The sequence below is a fragment of the Lathamus discolor genome, chromosome 1 (genome assembly GCF_037157495.1).
Source record: "Lathamus discolor isolate bLatDis1 chromosome 1, bLatDis1.hap1, whole genome shotgun sequence".
In the NCBI taxonomy this organism is placed as follows: Eukaryota; Metazoa; Chordata; class Aves; order Psittaciformes; family Psittacidae; genus Lathamus; species Lathamus discolor.
This window is the reverse complement of record NC_088884.1, coordinates 107,574,965-107,592,451: the sequence shown is the minus strand read 5'-3', so window position 1 is coordinate 107,592,451 and position 17,487 is coordinate 107,574,965. Positions and strand designations below refer to the sequence as shown.

The window sequence follows — 17,487 nt, the reverse complement described above, 5'->3', positions numbered from 1 at the left end:
ATTATATTCCTCTAGCAAAAAAAAAAAAAAAAATGAAAAAAGGAGTAACAAGCTCTGGTAATGGTAGAAGAGAGTTAAAAATGGTTCCTCAAGGTAACAGCCCACAAGTAAAAAACTAAAGCCCATTCTGAAGCTCTATCAAGTGGGATGCTCTTTCTCTTACTAAGTCCTGCTGGGGGCTGAGGGGATTGTATCCATTGGAAAGGCATCTTCAGTGGTGCAGAACACTGTGGTGAAGTCAAGGCTGAACAGGTCATGCTAAAGATGCAGTCAAAGGAAAAAGCCTTTGACTTAAGGAATTTTTCTATCACTACCTCCTTCATGTCCTCAATTTCTGTGCCCCCTGAAATCTTAAGGCTAAAAAGGTTTGACTTGATGACTTTTTCATATACAGCTAAAAGAACCTGTTATATAGTGATATGGAGGTGCATATGCCAATTCAGTATTCTAGTGTTCTGTTTATTTATGTAGTGTATCTGGATTTAATTTAACCTGAAAAATTCGACTTTACCTTGGAATTTGAAAAATTAAATTCTTTTATTTCTTTCCAGTCACAAATTTTCCTTTTTTAAGAGGCAGAATACTCAGAATACTGAAAAGAAGATGTTTGGATTTTGGAAGAGATTAATGCTTTCAAAATTCTGTTTCAAAAAGCAATAATTGGAGAGCTTTTTAGGTTTTTGTTGAACTTGAATGCATATATTGGCCATTTTTCATTTGTAAATTGTGGAAAGCCTGCACAATGATCTGGCTCTGGCTGGAAGACCTAACTTTACCCACTGCTACATTGGCTTCCCAATGGAAATCCTACGGGCCCACAAATGGAAGGGCATGAACACTTTTTCCTCCACTCCACCTTTGTCCTATGCCTTCAACGTGGAGAAACTGCCCGGGAAAGAGTCCTGAGAGACTGTGTGGCTGCAGACCTGGTATCAGGACACCTACAGACCTTCATCAGTTTGTGCCTCCCCATCAGTTCAAATCCTTACTGCTTATTCCAGGTTTTCTAAAATATTAGCAGAAGGGTACTGGAGAAGTCAATATTCTATTTGTTGGCATCATCAGTGACATCGTAGTCCTGCTATGCAAGTATCACTTTGATATAATATGTTCCACAGAATCTTAATCTTGACATTCCTTGAAGTATGACGATAGACAAAAAGATCCAACTTTGTAAAGTGTTAAACTACTAAAAGGAGATTCTTCTGCGAGGAAGAATTCAATCTTTCACTGCTTTTTCAAATTAATCTTACCCAATCTTCTGACCTATGTCCTGAGCTACTGGATATATTTCTGTGCTGTAAACACCAGGACAAAGTCAGCGTAAAAGTCTTGCTATCAGTTAACTAGCTCAAAGTCTTTTGTATATTTTGTGTTGACTGGAATGATAAATAATTTATTTTCAGAGTAGCAGATCTCAAATAAATTTCTAAAACAAAACTCCTGCAAAACACAATTATTATTCAACTCATTTTAACAATTCGATAAATGCAGTGGAATGAGTTTCATTAGCTATTCTCCTAGCCAAGGTCTACTACATCATTAAATATTATCGAGTTGGGTCTGCCATTTTACTTGAAATTATGTGCCTGGCATTTTAGTCTATGGCCATAAATGCTGGAAATGTCAGTTATATAAGCATCCATCTTTTTCACTACTGTCTCACATCAAACATTAATGGTGAGAGCTCTAATCCATTCTACACAGTCCCAGATACATACATTTGCTAGGAAAGGAACTGTAACAGAGCACACTGACAATTCACAGTAAGTAATTACTCTTAGAAATATCTCAGTAAACTCAATTTGCTCCCAGAGGTCTTTTAAATTATGTCTCGTTAGAGTGCAGTGTTTTTTCAAATGACAAGGTCACACAAAAACCAAAACTATTTTATCTTTATCAGAGCTTTACTCCCCCCACCATAAAACTGTTATAACACATAATTCCAACCAGATAGAGATATTGTGTTTTACTGTTGGAGCTCAGGAAAGCTATAAAGCAAGCAGAGTTGTTGTTTACAGTCACAATAAATTTGGAATATCGTATAGCATTCTAGGTGAGGCAAACACATCTACTAATGTCAGCTGAGTGGGAAGAAGTAAATTTTTTTTAAACTTCACTGGTAAAATAATTTTATTTTGAATTTACACTAAAAACCTCATAATCAGAAAAAAATAATCTTAAACTATATTAATATAGCAAAACACACACTATCTCATCACCCTGCATACCTGTCTTGGTGACTTTGCAAGCAAGAGCTTATTGAAAAGCAACATGGATTATGTAGTTAACCAACACTTCTAATTTTATCATGAGTCTTGATAGTTGGTATTCTTTCTTATAATCCCAGCTTCTGAAGCCATGCAATTAGGAAAGCATATAAAATAATAGTTTTTGCATTGTTTTTCTGAAAAGCACAAAATTATGTTGTTGTGTACCCTGAGCAGAAGCCCAAGAGCTAAATAAACTCTTTAAACAGTGTAAGGCTCTTTGAATTTATATGCCAATCTCTTGCTACTCAGGAATAGGGTAAAAAGTACTCTTCAGTCTTCAAGTCTTCACCAAATGTACCATGGAACAACCCCATAGAACAATGAGAAAGACAACTACAGTGTAAAAGCAGCAACATAATCACATTTTAGCAGTATTCATTTTGGGTACTAAAGGTGCATCTTCTGTTAATAAATAAGCAGAAGCAGCTAAGCAGTGCCTTCATTAAGGATATCCTCAATTTTGTTCCTATTTGAAAAACTACTCCCTCAACTGAAGATGTGCTTTTATTCTTAAGTCCAAGTTACCTGGCACATTAAAAGGATAAACCCAACAGCACTGATCTATCTTAGCAAGTAACTACCTCTGAAGGCAGAACCCAGTTTTAGAAGCGTATACAGGGGATGGGTCACAACATCATTCTGAAAACAGGGGTAAGCCCAAGTCTTTCCAGAAATGTATCTAAATGAACTTACCTACTCAAAGCAAAGGTCAGAAAAGCAGGAATAACTTTGGAAGAACAGATGTCCTCATAGTGAGTGGGTTTTTCTTTTTAATCTTTTTTAATCTTTAATTCTTTTTAATCCTTTTCTTTTGCAAAGATATTATACAGGAGTGATTTGGGAGAGTCTTGCAGAAAATTAAATGGGCATAGCACAAGGACTGTCATAACAATCAAGAAATTTTCTGAGCAGTACTTCTATGAGCTTTACCATCTCGCATTTGACTTATTTCCATTCTTTTCTTTGACAAGCACATGCTGAGATTTGCAAAAAAAAAAAAAAAAAAAAACCAGCATCAGCAGTCATCTTACAATCATCTTTTCCAGAAAGTTTACCTTCTGTAAGCCCTGTCAATGAAAAGCCTTCTTCTTCTTCTGACAAGGGATCTTCTCATGTTGTTACATATTCTTACATTGCTTAATCAATACAATGTAAAAAAAGCAAATGCCTAAATTAATGTTTATAAACAGACCACAAAGTAACATTAGCTCAGACCAAAAAAGCACCCAACATGGGTGCTTCAGGCTCTCAGCCTGAATTTGGGGTTTGCTGCTCTGTTTCTGACAGCTAGAAACCCATACCTTTCTGACAGGGGAGAGCAAGGACTTGAGTAAAATCTTGCTGGCATGGCATGACTCCATCTTTCTGCTACAATGGCATTTGCTTCTGTTTGCCATAGGTAGAAAAAAAATATATATTACCTTATTCTATTTCTTCAGAGGGAGTAGTGACTGAAATACAGAGGTATCTATGCATTCAGAGGAGGGTAGAAGGACTCAGCAGAAAATCAAAGCTCTGTCTTAAATGTGTCTGGCACAGTTCTAGACGTGTTAAAGTAATGTAAGGGTGCCCAGTAAGGTACTAAAGGGCTGTCTACTGGGAAATCTGTCAAGAGGGGCTTTTTTGACACATGACACCAACAAGAATTGTGAAGTCCTCTTTGAAGTCCTCTTTGAATAGGACAATTTCTTTGATCTTCATTAAGGTTTAGTGGCTATGAAAAACCTTGCGGATGCAAAACCTCAGACTATTTATTAATAGATAACCACCTAAACTCAAAAACAATCTCCCTGTGAGACACCAGAAGGCAGCTGCTTGAGCACAAAGCAGAAGCCACAGTGAAAGAAAGCGTCTTTGCCCTTCTGAGCTGCTTCTGTAAGTCGGGCCACAGTCAGCTTGTGATTTCTATCCCTCCACCCCACACACATGATGGTATCTGCAGATCACTTGGTGCAGCAGTAAAAGTCATCCAAGAGAAAAATAAATAAAAATTGACAGAATGGAAAATAAAAAATGATAGCGCAGAATGTACAGATTGCAGGTTACTTCCTGTATCCTTACACTATTCAGACTGTAATTTGCAAGGTCAGCAAGCATCATTCTTTCCTCTTCCTTTTCAGCTCTTCTATGACGAACAGTATTAACAATGTTAATACCTCTGAAGACTGATTTTAGAAACATCTGACCAAGCCACCCTGTCAAAGCTTCTCAGTTATTGAACTCTGCGTTGAGAACTCCTCAGCAACGGTTCAGACTGTTCAGTAAAACTTCAAATAGGTCAAATCTGCATCAAGGTAACTTCATGAATTTAGATCTGGTCCACCTGACTTAATGAAGTAAGCTCTGTCATTTTATTTCAGATGTAAATTTGACTTATAGCTCTGATTCATATCAGCTAGGAATTTGATCCCATGACTGCAAAAGAGCTGAGCTAATTCATGTTGCTGAAGAAAACTGGGACAAATATCCATATCTGTAAAACCACAGTCTGAGTTCCCTCTTACTATTGTATCAAGCATTTCAAAACCAGCTCATAGCCTGAATTCTCCTTCCTTTTTTGGCCCACATCTTTAGTGAATATCAAAAAATCCGTACATATTTAAAGAAAAGTAGGACTGGCTGATAAAAAAGGTTGAATAAACATAATTGGAAGTTAGATTTATCTTATTCTAAAGAAATACGCCTTGTGTCTGAATTTTTTCATGGTTTTTTTTGCTGAGCTTTGACCTTCTAACACAGAGCTTTATTTTGTCTTGCCCCAAAGAAAACCAGAACATTTCAAACCCCAAATGAAAATAATACATTTAAGTTCATCACAGCAAATTTTGCTCCAGGAAAACAGACTTTCATCCTAACCACAGTTTTCAATAGGAAAGCACTAGGATGGAAATTTTTGGCCAACTGTACCAAATACCTGCATCCTTTCATTCTGACATTTTTACCTTGCTAGTAATGCTTCACTCCACAGTGAGCCCCATTGATCTCCTGGAGCTAAGTGACACCTTTGCAGTCAACACATGCCAGACAGCAATGCCTGACCCACGCCACCTTGGCAGAGGAGTTAAGTGAGTTTGGGCTCTGGATTCATAAGGTAGGATGTCCTCTTGGCTTTCTCTCTGCTTCCTAAAAAGAAATGTGAAAGGTTAGTAATTAACCACTGTCTTAATTTCTTCAATCAGAAAGAGCATTTCTAATGCTTTTAAGACTCTTCAGTCTATGAGGCACACCATTCCTACCTCTACAGGCTGTAAATTGAACTCAGAATAATGAAATAGAGAGGTGTGCTCTTTACATTTTCTTTAAATTGAGTTTATAACTGGCAGAAGATTATCCAGAGGTCTTGGTGGATGTTCTCTATCTTCTTAAATCTTAAAGTTCTCTACATCTTTTTAAGTCTTTAAGTTTTTAAATCAAGACTGATATATGCTTTAAGAAATTTGAGTCAGTTGAGCAACAAGTTCTTAAGCTTGCTGCAGTACTCAGTGGGTAAAATTTAATGCATACAGGTCAGTTTAGAAGGGCGTCACAGTCCCTTCTACCTTAGAAATCTACAAACCTATGCAATGAGCAACAGAATGTAATCAACCTTTGGCTACCCTTACTCATTCCCCTAGTTGTATTTTTTATTGCAACCCCACAGAGACATAAAAATTCAAAACCTAACAGCAAGATTGAAATCAAAACAATTAAATGGAGAGAAAATGAAACAAACAAATGACCAAAGCCACAGCTTTTTTTTTTTTTTGCCTTTTTTTTTTTTTGCCTTTTTTTTTAACCCTTTTCATCAGTCCTTTTCTTTTTATGGTATAGATCTCACTTGCAGCTTTTTAGAACTACCGAAAAAGCTAAACCAACCTATTACACACACAGCTCTGCCATGAAAATCCAGGCTTTGCTGTCACTTTCATTTCCCATTGCAGCATCACTAAAATTCAGACCTCCCTGCACAAACAAGTTTTTAACAGAGCATTTTGTTCTCTTTTTACCATTCTTACCATGAAAATATCTTTTTAACTTTCATCAAGCTGAAGGATGACCAGGATTTTTGTTGTGTGCTGGTTACAAGCAAACACAGGGAGTCTGCGGCTTGTATTCCACAAGTGCATGGAGAAAGATCACAGGCAGCAGTTACCCCTTTTCACTTCTCTGCATCAGTCAGACAAGTCACCATCTTCATGACTTTGAGGTTGAGGAAATTTGCCATAGCCTGCAGCAGGCTTAGGTATTGCAAATCAAGCTGGAGTCAGAGCAATGGCCAGGTGGGAACACAAAGAAACCATAGTCACTTCCAAACAAATCACACAGGTTTATTCATAAAACTTGGAGAAAATCCATTAACTCCTACAAGGTTTAATCCAGATTACACCGTCAGTGCTGAAACTTGATGCTGGCCCATAAACTGCTAGAAATGAAGTTGAACTTTGCCACTTGTGTTTCTATAGCAAAGAATGGGCTATCATTATTTTAATGCCCACTATCGCCCACAAAAGACGATAAACTTTTACACAATGATAAAGCTATGCTTTAGCCTTTTAAATGATCTGCATCTTGACTAGCTGTCCATTCTACTTTCTCCTTGCCAGTTATATTCAGGGGCCATAAACAAAGGGGAATGAGAACAGACAGTAAATTAAAGTGCAGGCAGCTGAAAAGGTCAAAGTAGTATGCTTTATTATTGTATGTCAGTGACTATATGGCATGTTAAAATTCATACACTGGTCTTTCAAGAAAATAGAAGCAATGAGAAATCAATCAGCATGCATCAGCTACTAAAAATGATGGGACCAAGTGCATCTCAAAAGGCCTATGGATATCAAGAAACAAACCTCTGTTTCCTCTCTACTGCCTTAACAGATGGAACTTTGGGAAGGGACTAAATAACAGATGCTTGAACGTATTACAGCAATATTGCAAATGCAAAGCTGGTGAGAGGAACTGAAGCAACAAGGATTGCATTGCAGTCCATTTGCCCCCACTCAAATCCTAGTAACATCAAAAAAGTGTTAAATTCAACTGTTAAAATCAGCAGGCAATTAATTTTTACCTCAATTGTTAGCTGGTGGGGTGGCCAAGGATGAAATTAAAGAAATGAGATTGCACCCTCAGCTGCAGATTGCTCACTTTTTCCATAAATGACCTGCAGCATATCAGAATTAAGGCACTGATCCACAACCCCAAGTGAATCTGCCATTGTTAATGCTCTTGTTGCATTCAGTCTCATCCACTGGAGGAAAATACTGCATTTCAAAATGGGATCGTTTGAACTGCAAGTGCTTTCTTGCCTGTTCATCTCAGGAATACCTAGTATGACCAACACCAGTTTTTGAAAACTGAATTAAGCTAGTTACCATAACACACCGCACAGACCAATTTTGTATCATTAGCTTGGTTAAAAATTACTGCTTGCTTATTGAGAACAGCCTGCCTGCTTTTAGTCTCTCAGAGTGCAGCTGCTGAAGCACATGCACCTTTAACTCCACAAGCAAACTATTAGAAACAGAACTGGCCAAATCAAGTCTCTTTCCAGGAATTGACTATTTTTGAACAGGACTGTTTGTGAGTATAAGCAGAGAAGAAGAACTAGAGGGAGTTAACAGTTTTGAAACATGTCACTTATGCTCAAGTCCACCAAATAAAACACAATGTCTTGCCTGCAGCACAGACTGATGTTGTGGGTGTTTTTTTTGTCGCATAATATACGCTACTGTGGCAGAACATATTTTCCACAGTGACTTACCCTTTCTTCCTTCCTTCCTTTCTTCCTTTCAACCAACCAATCATGAGGGAGTGGACCAGCAATTTACAAAAAGCTGTCTTAAAACAAGGATAATATATAAGTAGTGTCTGCTCTTACCATTTTTCTTACAACATGACTGAATGCTCAAGTTTGCTGATTCAGAATAAATATATTTTCTTCTACTTTTTCCTACAGAAGGGCATGGGAGTTGTTTTCACAGCTGTTGGTTTCATTGCCACTGTGATTTTTTTCTCCCACAGAACCAAAAACTATTGTACTTTCATTCTGCAATCCTGTGGTCACAAAACGGCACCTCTCCTCTGGGGGTTCAAGAGTGTGAAGTGGCCACAGAAGTTGCTTGCGGCTGGTGTAGTGAATAAGTAGTGCTTACGTCTCACCACTTTGAAAAGAGAACGTAGGGTCAATCCTTAAACACACCACAGTGTTTCTTCCTTCACATGGAGGAAAAAAGGCACAAGCAACTTTTATTGTTTGTTAAACACTGTCTTTTGTCATGCTTTGGTCAGCTGCAGAGATAATTTTACCAAATTCTAGTCCCCACAATGGTTTCTCCTCTCAGTTATTATTGTTACAGATAATGAAATACCATTCAACAGCACAGTTCTGCACTGAGCCTTACTGAAACTGAACTAACAATCTTGTCTCAAGATTAAATACTTTGGAGGTTTAACTTGTGAGAAAAGCTGTCTGGGGAAGCATGATCCAAGCCTGAGTGAGACACACTAGAAAGATAAAGCAGCACATAGATTCCTGGGGTTAAGAATATAAATCCTACAAAAATCTTGTAAGAAGGAGACCAGGCTTTTGCATACTCCTGTCTCAAAAAGCCTTGACAACAGGCTTTTCCAGCACAAGTCATGTCAACTCCCACCCTCTTGGCCCTGCTACTATCCTCAAAAATGCATCCAAAAGGGACATGCATCTATGAAGCTGCAGTACATTTTCTGAAGACTTTCACAAGTACTAAGGACTCTGCTTTTATGTTCTTTAACCCCTGTCTTCACATTACCTACAGTATCAGTATTACAGCTCACAGAAAGGATGCATACTTTTACATAGAGCAATCAATGCGCAGCCCAGAACAGGAGGGACACGATGAATAGTAAGCACAATTTCATCTTTGGGGAAAGATCCTAAAAGCCATTCTTGTGCCCTTTTTTGTCATAGCAAAACTTGTTCATACATTTTATAATAATTTATAAGAATTATATATACAACAAACTCTGGGTACTGCATTCTATCTGTTTCTATAACTTAGAATCATGTAATCATAGAATGGTTTGGGTTGGAAAGGATCATCAAGTTCCAACCCCCCTGCCATGGGCAAGGACACCTCACACTAAACCATGTCACCCAAGGCTCTGTCCAACCTGGCCTTGAACACCGCCAGGGACAGGACATTCACAGCTTCCCCGCGCAACCCATTTCAGTGTCTCACCACACTTACAGTAAAGGACTTCCTCCTTATATCCAATCTAAACTTCCCCTGTTTAGCTTCTTAGAGCATACGTTGTAATGATGTTAAAAATCCACCTGTGTAACATTTTGTGATGAGAAAAAAACTGTTCCTTCATAAAATTCTAGTCTTTGCCATCTTTAATCTAAACCACATCTTAATAACACTGAACAGTGATTTCCCTCCTGTTAACCAGAATAGAGACTGGACTGATCATTGTTACATGCTCTGCCGCTGGCTGGCTCCATGTAACAATACTTTCATCAACAACAAAACATTCATCCTCCATAAATGCCAGACCTTTGCTTCTTTGATCTGTATCTGAAATACTTTGGACAGCCAACAGCACTGCTGGCTATCTGTCCAAGTGAACACTAAGAAGAACTATCCTAGAATGGTTTGGCTTGGGAGGGACCCTAAGAATCATCTAGTTCCAACCCCCCTGCCATAGGCAGGGACACTTTCACTAGACCAGGCTGCTCAAAGCCCCATCCAACCTGGCTGTGAACACTGCCAGAGACGGGGCAGCCACAGCTTCTCCGGGTAATTTTTTCCAGTGCCTCACCACCTTCCCAGTAAAGAACTTCTTCCTAATGTCTAATCTAAACCTACTTGCTTTCAGTTTAAAACCATTCCTCATAGTATTACTACATGTCCTGATAAAGTGTCACTTCCCATCTATCCTATAGACCCACGCTGAGGTACTAGAAGGCTGCTATAATCTCCCTGGAGTTTTCTCCATGCTGAACAGCCTGTCTTTGTAGGAAAGAGGCTCCAGCCCTCTGACCATCTTCATGGCCTTTTCTGGACTTGCCCCAACAGCTCCACATGCCTTATGTGTTGGCAGCTCCAGAACTGGATGCAGTACTCAGGTGGGCTCTCATGGGAGCAGAGTAGAGGGGAACAATCACCTCCCTTGACCTGCTGGTCACAGCTTCTTTTGACACAGCCCAGGGTGCAATTTGCTTTCTGGGCTGTAAGTGCACATTGCTGCTTCATATTAAGTTTTCCATTCACTAATTGCATTATTATTAATTGCATATTAATAATATTAATTATCAATATTTCATGACACTGGTGCTGAAGAAAAAAGTAATGTAAAGTCAGCATCTGTCATGACTGTCACGTTTTCTGCTTTTAGTTTGAATTCTGCATAGCAGGATAACGAGGTGATAGGCATAAGCAGTATTCTTAAATAAGTGATGAATCGTCAGCTTCCATTGTGTAAACTGTGTTCAACTCTTTCCACACCTATTTATGACTTATAAAATTTGTTTTATTCTACTGTATTAGAAAGATCAGCTCACAACTTCTCTTCCTTTTGGTTCGGGATTTGCAGGAGATCATTGAAGGCTGTGAATCTAGAGGTCACAGAAAATCTGATAGAAAATTCTCCTGGCCTTAACTGGGTGGAGTATGGATTCAATTCTATCCCAGCAATTGGGAAAGGATTTCATCCCTTTGCAATCCCTCAGTTGGCACTTGTCAGAGATTTGCATTAAGTTACCTTCCTCAAACAGAGGAGATTGTCACAGAGACTGCTAGAAAGGGCTGTAACTTACAACATTGCTTCCAACAGAACTTTTTTACTCCTTTCCAATAGTTTCTTGTCAGACTGTGACTCATATTTATCTTCTTTTCCTGCTCATTAAAGCTTCCATACTTATGACTAAAAATGCTATGAAAGGCTTTGGTCTAATCAAAGCAAATTCCTTTTTCAATCTCCTTTGCATAGGCGGTTTGTTCATCAGAAGAGGGCAGAGCTAGGAAAATGTTGCTGGGGAAAAATAAGAGAAAACATGCTTCCAGTGGCTCCCAGGAAGCAGATTTTTACCAGTCTGCTATATCTCATTGCAAAAACCTGGCTCACTGCTCAACAGTATTTTGCCCAAGCTGGATGCAACCTAAAAACACACACATCCCTTAAGAAAAGCCACTGCCATATGTACATTTTCTATTTGGGGTGTTCATGGGGCTCTCCAGAAGCCACCAGGTGAGAAAAAGTGTGTTGTAAAATACATCCGTTGCTGGCCACTGCTCCCAGTACCAACTGAATACTGAAGATGACAAGGGCACAGGCCAGGCAGACATTTGCCAGAGCCTGCAAGCAGACATACCCAGTGTCTCTTCGTGGCTGAATTTTGGGTGAAACTGCCACAGTTCCTCAAAAGAAAATTGAAATTCCTATGCTAAACATCTAGTATGTACCATCTGCAGCAACTGAAGGTTTTGAAGGGTGCAGAGTCACTACATTCAGCCACTTCAACCTTACAATTTAGAAAACTAAAGATAGATTTTAAATAAACTTAAATCCAGCCAGCAGGTAGATTTAAAGACTCTCTTTAAAAATACTTCCTTTTCCTTCAGGAGCAGCTTGAACTCTGGTCATGTATGCCATGCCACTGCTCAATTGGCAGTAGGGAGGAATAGGACATGTTTTAAAGGCATTTTGTCTCACTACCATTAGTAGGAGAAACTGTGTTATCCAGTGGTTACACTACACAGCACATCTAGAATCGTGTCAGGGAGCACCATGTTGAATGCAGACTCGGCTTTTGGACCAAAAGCAGGAAAAGGCATGACAGCACCATGCTGGACCCTGCTGCTTAGCTCTGCTACGAGCTCAAGATTATTAACTGCACTATGTCACATCATTGATGTCACCATGTTGCTCAGGGAACCCAAGGGAACGTCATTTGACAGGCTGCAACACAATGCCATTGATCTTCTTTGATTGGCATTGCCATGGCTGCCCATGCACCAGGCTCTATGACAGTGCACAAAGTGCCCCTTTAGAAACTCAAGCATGGCAGCCTGCTCAGATACCACACACTGCACAGGACCTGTCAAGTCTCTCTACCTCTCCCATACCTTCTTGTGTTTGTTGGTTGGGGTCCTTTTGTTGTTCATTTCTTTGTTTTAAATTCACTAACTTACACATTTTCACACCATGTAAGAGTTTTGGTTTTATATTGTAAGATCCTGGTGTTGGCAAGAAGCAAGACTTCCCTACTACAGTCAGTGGCAGAACTACACATGTTCTGGGGTAGCCTTCTAATCTTGTCTAGTCCTCAGGAGGGAAAAAACAGTCTCACAAAAAGATTCTGCTTAACCAGGATCAGGCCAATATTTCTCTTTTTAGGTCAAACACCAGATGAGAGATGCAAACAATCTAATACCTCTGTCAGACTCAGAAAAAGAAGTCTTTAATATTATGACTTGGCTCCACCTGAATCATTTCAGGACAGAGCAGGGCAAAGCAGAGACTTGATCCCGAACTACTACACATACTGTCACTACAGAAAGCACAATGAAGCATTGCACATAACTGTAACAAAAAATTATCAGTAAAAACTTGAGCAAAACCAAACCTGTCCACAAAGCATTTCAGTTTTAATGAAAAGAGTCTGTTTAGACAAAATTCTCTATCATCAAAAAAATGCCTGACTGAGTTGAGGCGGCAAAACTGCTGTGTTTTTCACCACCTGAGATGTTCCCCTTCTGGAAAGTGCATCTGCTGAGATAAAGGGATAATTCTGATGTGTTGGTATTTTACAGCAAAGGCCTATGTGAGAATTTTCCATCGAAAATGCTGAAGCAAACTGGGCTTTTGATTAAATAGGAAAAAGCAAAATTTTCAACTGAAATAAACCCCAAATGGAAAATCTAGTGCTTTGTTACTGCAATGCTTCAAAAGAAAATTAAGTTCCTTGTCCTCCTCTGAGATCCCATTCTACCCTGTTGGCCAAGCATCCTGGTTGATCTGTCTGTCTCACACCATGGGCAGGGACTCTAGCGGAAACCTGACACCCCCTCTGAGGGATAATCATTACTCACTAATCACTGAAGATATACTTCAGATAAAGTGTCCGGCACAGAAGAGGAGGAAAGTATAGCTTCAGGAAGGCAAAGTCAGACATAGGGGTTCACCAGCTCATGTATACTAGCATCATTCTAGATGTACCCAGAACTCACTGCAAACCCCATACCTCTCTTACCCGTTCTCTAGGTATTTGAAAGTGGTAGGAGTAGAAAGCAGTGGAAAAATGTGTTTCAAGTATCAGGAAAATGTACTGATGAAGAGGCAAAGGGCTAGGTTTTTATAGGTTCCTGCTTTTAAGCTGGATTCATTTATGTGCTCCTGCCTGCCTTGCAATCAGTTTACCGCACTTCTCTTTCTTTGGCCATCTATACGGGCTGCAGCTTATGCCATTTCTCCTCCTTAAGGCTCCATTCCCTCATTGTTTCTTGTTTGAGGCAGAGTATCCACCAAGCAACACTCCCCTGTGCAAAACAGCTTCATCCTGAGATGTTCTAGCTAAACCAGGGATCAAAAGGGAATATTATTCCTCACCAGGACTTCAGAAAATCTTCAGCAGAGACATGGGTTAATCTAACCCTGTGTGTAATGAGCCTGCCTCTAGTACCATCACAGGTATCCCTCTGTACCACAAAGAATATTCTCTATCAGCACCTTCAAGGGGGCAACAATCCACTGATGATCAATCCAGCACATGAGACAGGTGACAAGGCAGAAACCTGGGAGGAAATTTAACAGCCTCTCTGCTTCTGCCCCCTGTGTAGGTGATGTCTGTACTCAGCACCACTCTCTTGTACTCTGCGTGTCTTTAGCTCATCACTTCCCCAAATCAAGGACTGCAGACGCTGCACAGAAGAGCTTAGTGAATTATAACTTTTCCTACTTTTTTTTAATTCAAATGAGATTCTTGTTTAAATCAGACTTTGGGGAGAGGTTCAAGGTTAATTCTTTTTTTTTTTTTTTTTTTTTAATCCAAATGTGGCTCTCCTGTCTTTCATTTCAACCTGCAAAAATACCTCTGCTCGGCGTTTTCTGACGGCACTGACTTTATCTTCACCAGCTGCTGAGCTGCTTTGGACATACTTACCCTGTTCTTAGCTAAGAAAATCAGCCTTAAAAACAAAAAAAAAAAAAAAAAAAAAAGAAAGAAATGGGAAAACAGACAAGTGAAATAATGATGATCTCAGGCCTTCATTCATTCATCAGTTCATTCGGAGAAAACAGCTCTCAAATACCATGCAGGTGGCAGTTCTACTATTAACTGTTTCCTAACTGGTTTATTTACCCAAAGTCCCTGCTCCCACTGTGCTGCATTAACCAAGCCCGTCTACCACAGTCGGCCTCTCCGCTGCAGCAGCCAGTCTCACACTAGAGGGTTGGCATCTATGCATACATGCGCTGGCAGCAAGAATAGAGAGGTAAATTCACAAAACCCAACTGTGACTTCTTGCTTGATGGTAACCCTTTAGATTTGCCCAATTTCCCTAGAAAGCCTAATGAGAGTATTTTGTTAACAGAGGGCAGAAGTTAGGTCATTTCTCCCTGAAACAAAAAGGCCAGGGATTGTGAATGGAGGATGTCTCCCATATCCATGGGAACCACTGACACAAGCCACATGTACAGGAACACTGTGACCCACAAAGTCCCTAACTCTGTGCCCTGATATCCACTGCTACAGCGAAGACATCACACAGCAGGGGAAGAGTGTGCTGTGCGGTACTGCATGCATTTGGCTCAGCAAGTAGATAGCCTAATTTATGCAGCCAAGAGCAACTCTATCTCCTTCATCCTCAGTTACCCCTCATGTCTGAGAAAACCTAATACTTTGGGAAACCAAAGAAGAATTACTCCAGATTCTTGAAAAATCCAGCTGAATGACACCTGTCACAGCTTCAGATGATTGCTACTATGGAGACAGCCCCAGCTCAGCCACATGGAAAAGGGGACCTGGTGTGCCTTATGCGTTTGCTGCGTTACGGCAATGTAACTGAGGTAAGCATCTTTGAATTAAGCTGCTCTAGTAATGGGCTCCCCGTAAAGCAGGACTAAGCTGAGTCCAGCAAAATGTAGCTGCATACAACTTAAGTATTTAGACGGATAGATGTGAATATCTGTGCCATAATAAAGAAGTAATTTGTGTAGAAGGGAAATTGCATTATGCTTATTCAAAGTCAAATTTATTTTTTTCCCTTTCTTATTAAGAAACTCATTTTAAAAATCCCAGCCTCAGGTCAGGGTTATACTTATAGGGCTGACTTCATATCTGGCAGTGCAGAACTTAAAATTCCTTCGAAATTCCTTACTGTACTCAATCAGCAGCATAAGCCCCCTACTCAGGCAAAGAATTTTCTATTTTTCTTTTAATTAAAAAATAGCTTGAGGGCATGTAAGGCTTAAATTACTTGCATACAGAAAAATGCTTCTCTAAAAAACCTATTAGGAGATACGGTTTGAGAGCAACAGAAGCCCTTCAGAATAAACAGAAGTTTAATTTTTTAAGGTAATGGAGAGGAGGGGAGATATTCTGGAGTGTTTTCTTCAGCTAATTTTGGACTGTCATTTTCTGCCCTGAAGCCATAGTTGAATAACCTCTGAGGAGATCAAGAGAGAGCTGTTGGGAGAAGAATCAGTCACTTAGCAGAACAGTGGCAGGAACTTCTCTGCATGTGGATCTCTGCCAATATGGCTTTATTTAAAATATGCAAACTTTGGATCCAAGTCAGTTACAAAAATACAACCCAGTGATTGCTACGGCAATTTGGCTTGCACATCAGCTGGCGATTTTATGACACACATATTGTTAGTTGGCATAAAGCACCTGTAAGTTCTAATGCAAACAAGACTGGCAAACAACCTCCACTGCCCTGAAAACAATGAAAGGGGAAAAAGCAAAATACCAGAGTCACACACTTTGGGGCTTCCCTGAGCTGCACTGCAAGCATAGCAACCACCTGCGTAAGTAGCCTGTTTGCCTGCCCTAGAGGGAGATGCAAAATCCCTATGCCGTTTGAACTCAGGAGGAGAAAGATAGAGCCAAAAAGGGCTGTGAATTGTCATTTTTACATGGCAGGCAGAGAGTCAACAGCATCAGGTTGCATTGGTTCAGGCAGAGCCAATAGCATTTTGATCAGTCTGCATTTACAGGGGACTTACAGTTGGCATCCTCAGTTAACCTAGTGAATACCCTTCCCTGGAAAGGGTGGTATACGTTTCCAGTAAGATAGGACCTGACAGAGAGGCCGTTCAGCAATCTCTTTTAGGGAAGCATCAGGAACATGGCACACTTCACTACCCCCTGTTATTTTCTTCTGATATCCCTCATTTTCATTTAACAGATGTGGAATCCTCCTGCACCTCACTCTCTAGTAGCAACACTAAAAAACTCACCCAGAAATAGCAGATTAGGTTAAGAATTAACCTTCCTTTGAGAGGCAATGACCACATAATAGTGTTAAATTCTAGTTAGGCTTAAAAGCAAAAGCCTTGAAATAGACAGCAGATCATAACATCACAGTGACCAGACATGAGGCTTAAATGACTTGAGAATTTCGTGCAAAAATATGGATGAGATAATTTAAACATTAACAAGCTGTTGTCTTGGCCTATCTGCGGAATAACTGAAAAGGACAGATAAACTTTCAAGCGGCTTTCAAATAGGAGATGCAACTTTTGAACTACTCTTCAAATTGATGAGAGGGATAGACCAACCTGATGTTCATAAGTCTAAAGAAAACCAGAAGGAGGTATTTCTCTCTCATCACCAAGACAGGAATTTCTTTCTTCCTTTGCTGCTTAATGAGGATTTCCCTAGCCTTGTGGCAAGAGTCCTCTGGAGCTCTCTGGGCACATTCAAAGACCAAGGAGCACCTATCACTCCAAGTTCTCACCCTTGGTTTGCTAAGGAATATGAAGGAATTCAGCAAAGAACAGCAGGCAAAACAAAAGGGAATTCAATTTTTTTCTGACTGTTTCCGACGTTTCATTGTTCCTTTTTGACATTCCCAGTTACACAGACACAGGCAACAGCATCATATAGCATCATGTAGTGATTGCTGAAATAAAACAAACTTGACTTCCCTAGGTATCACATATCTTGGGGCAAGAAAAAGCCTGCAAGAGAACTTGCATGATCTAGCAAACTCTGCCAGGATGCATGATGTACGCTGGAGGTAAGCACAAG

General features: G+C 39.8%; 1 long non-coding RNA gene across 4 annotated transcripts in view; it reads right to left on the bottom strand.

The window, feature by feature from the left end:
* The window catches only part of LOC136007300 (uncharacterized), a 98,019-nt gene that overhangs the window by 48,297 nt on the left and 32,235 nt on the right, over positions 1 to 17,487 (bottom strand). For 3 of the 4 annotated variants that reach the window (XR_010609600.1, XR_010609599.1, XR_010609601.1), the window contains one exon: positions 5,216 to 5,396. This is a non-coding gene — a long non-coding RNA (uncharacterized LOC136007300). Of the gene's footprint in view, positions 1 to 5,215; positions 5,397 to 6,268; positions 6,511 to 8,010; positions 8,085 to 17,487 lie in introns of those variants that run through there. The other variant, XR_010609598.1, reaches the window with a different exon arrangement.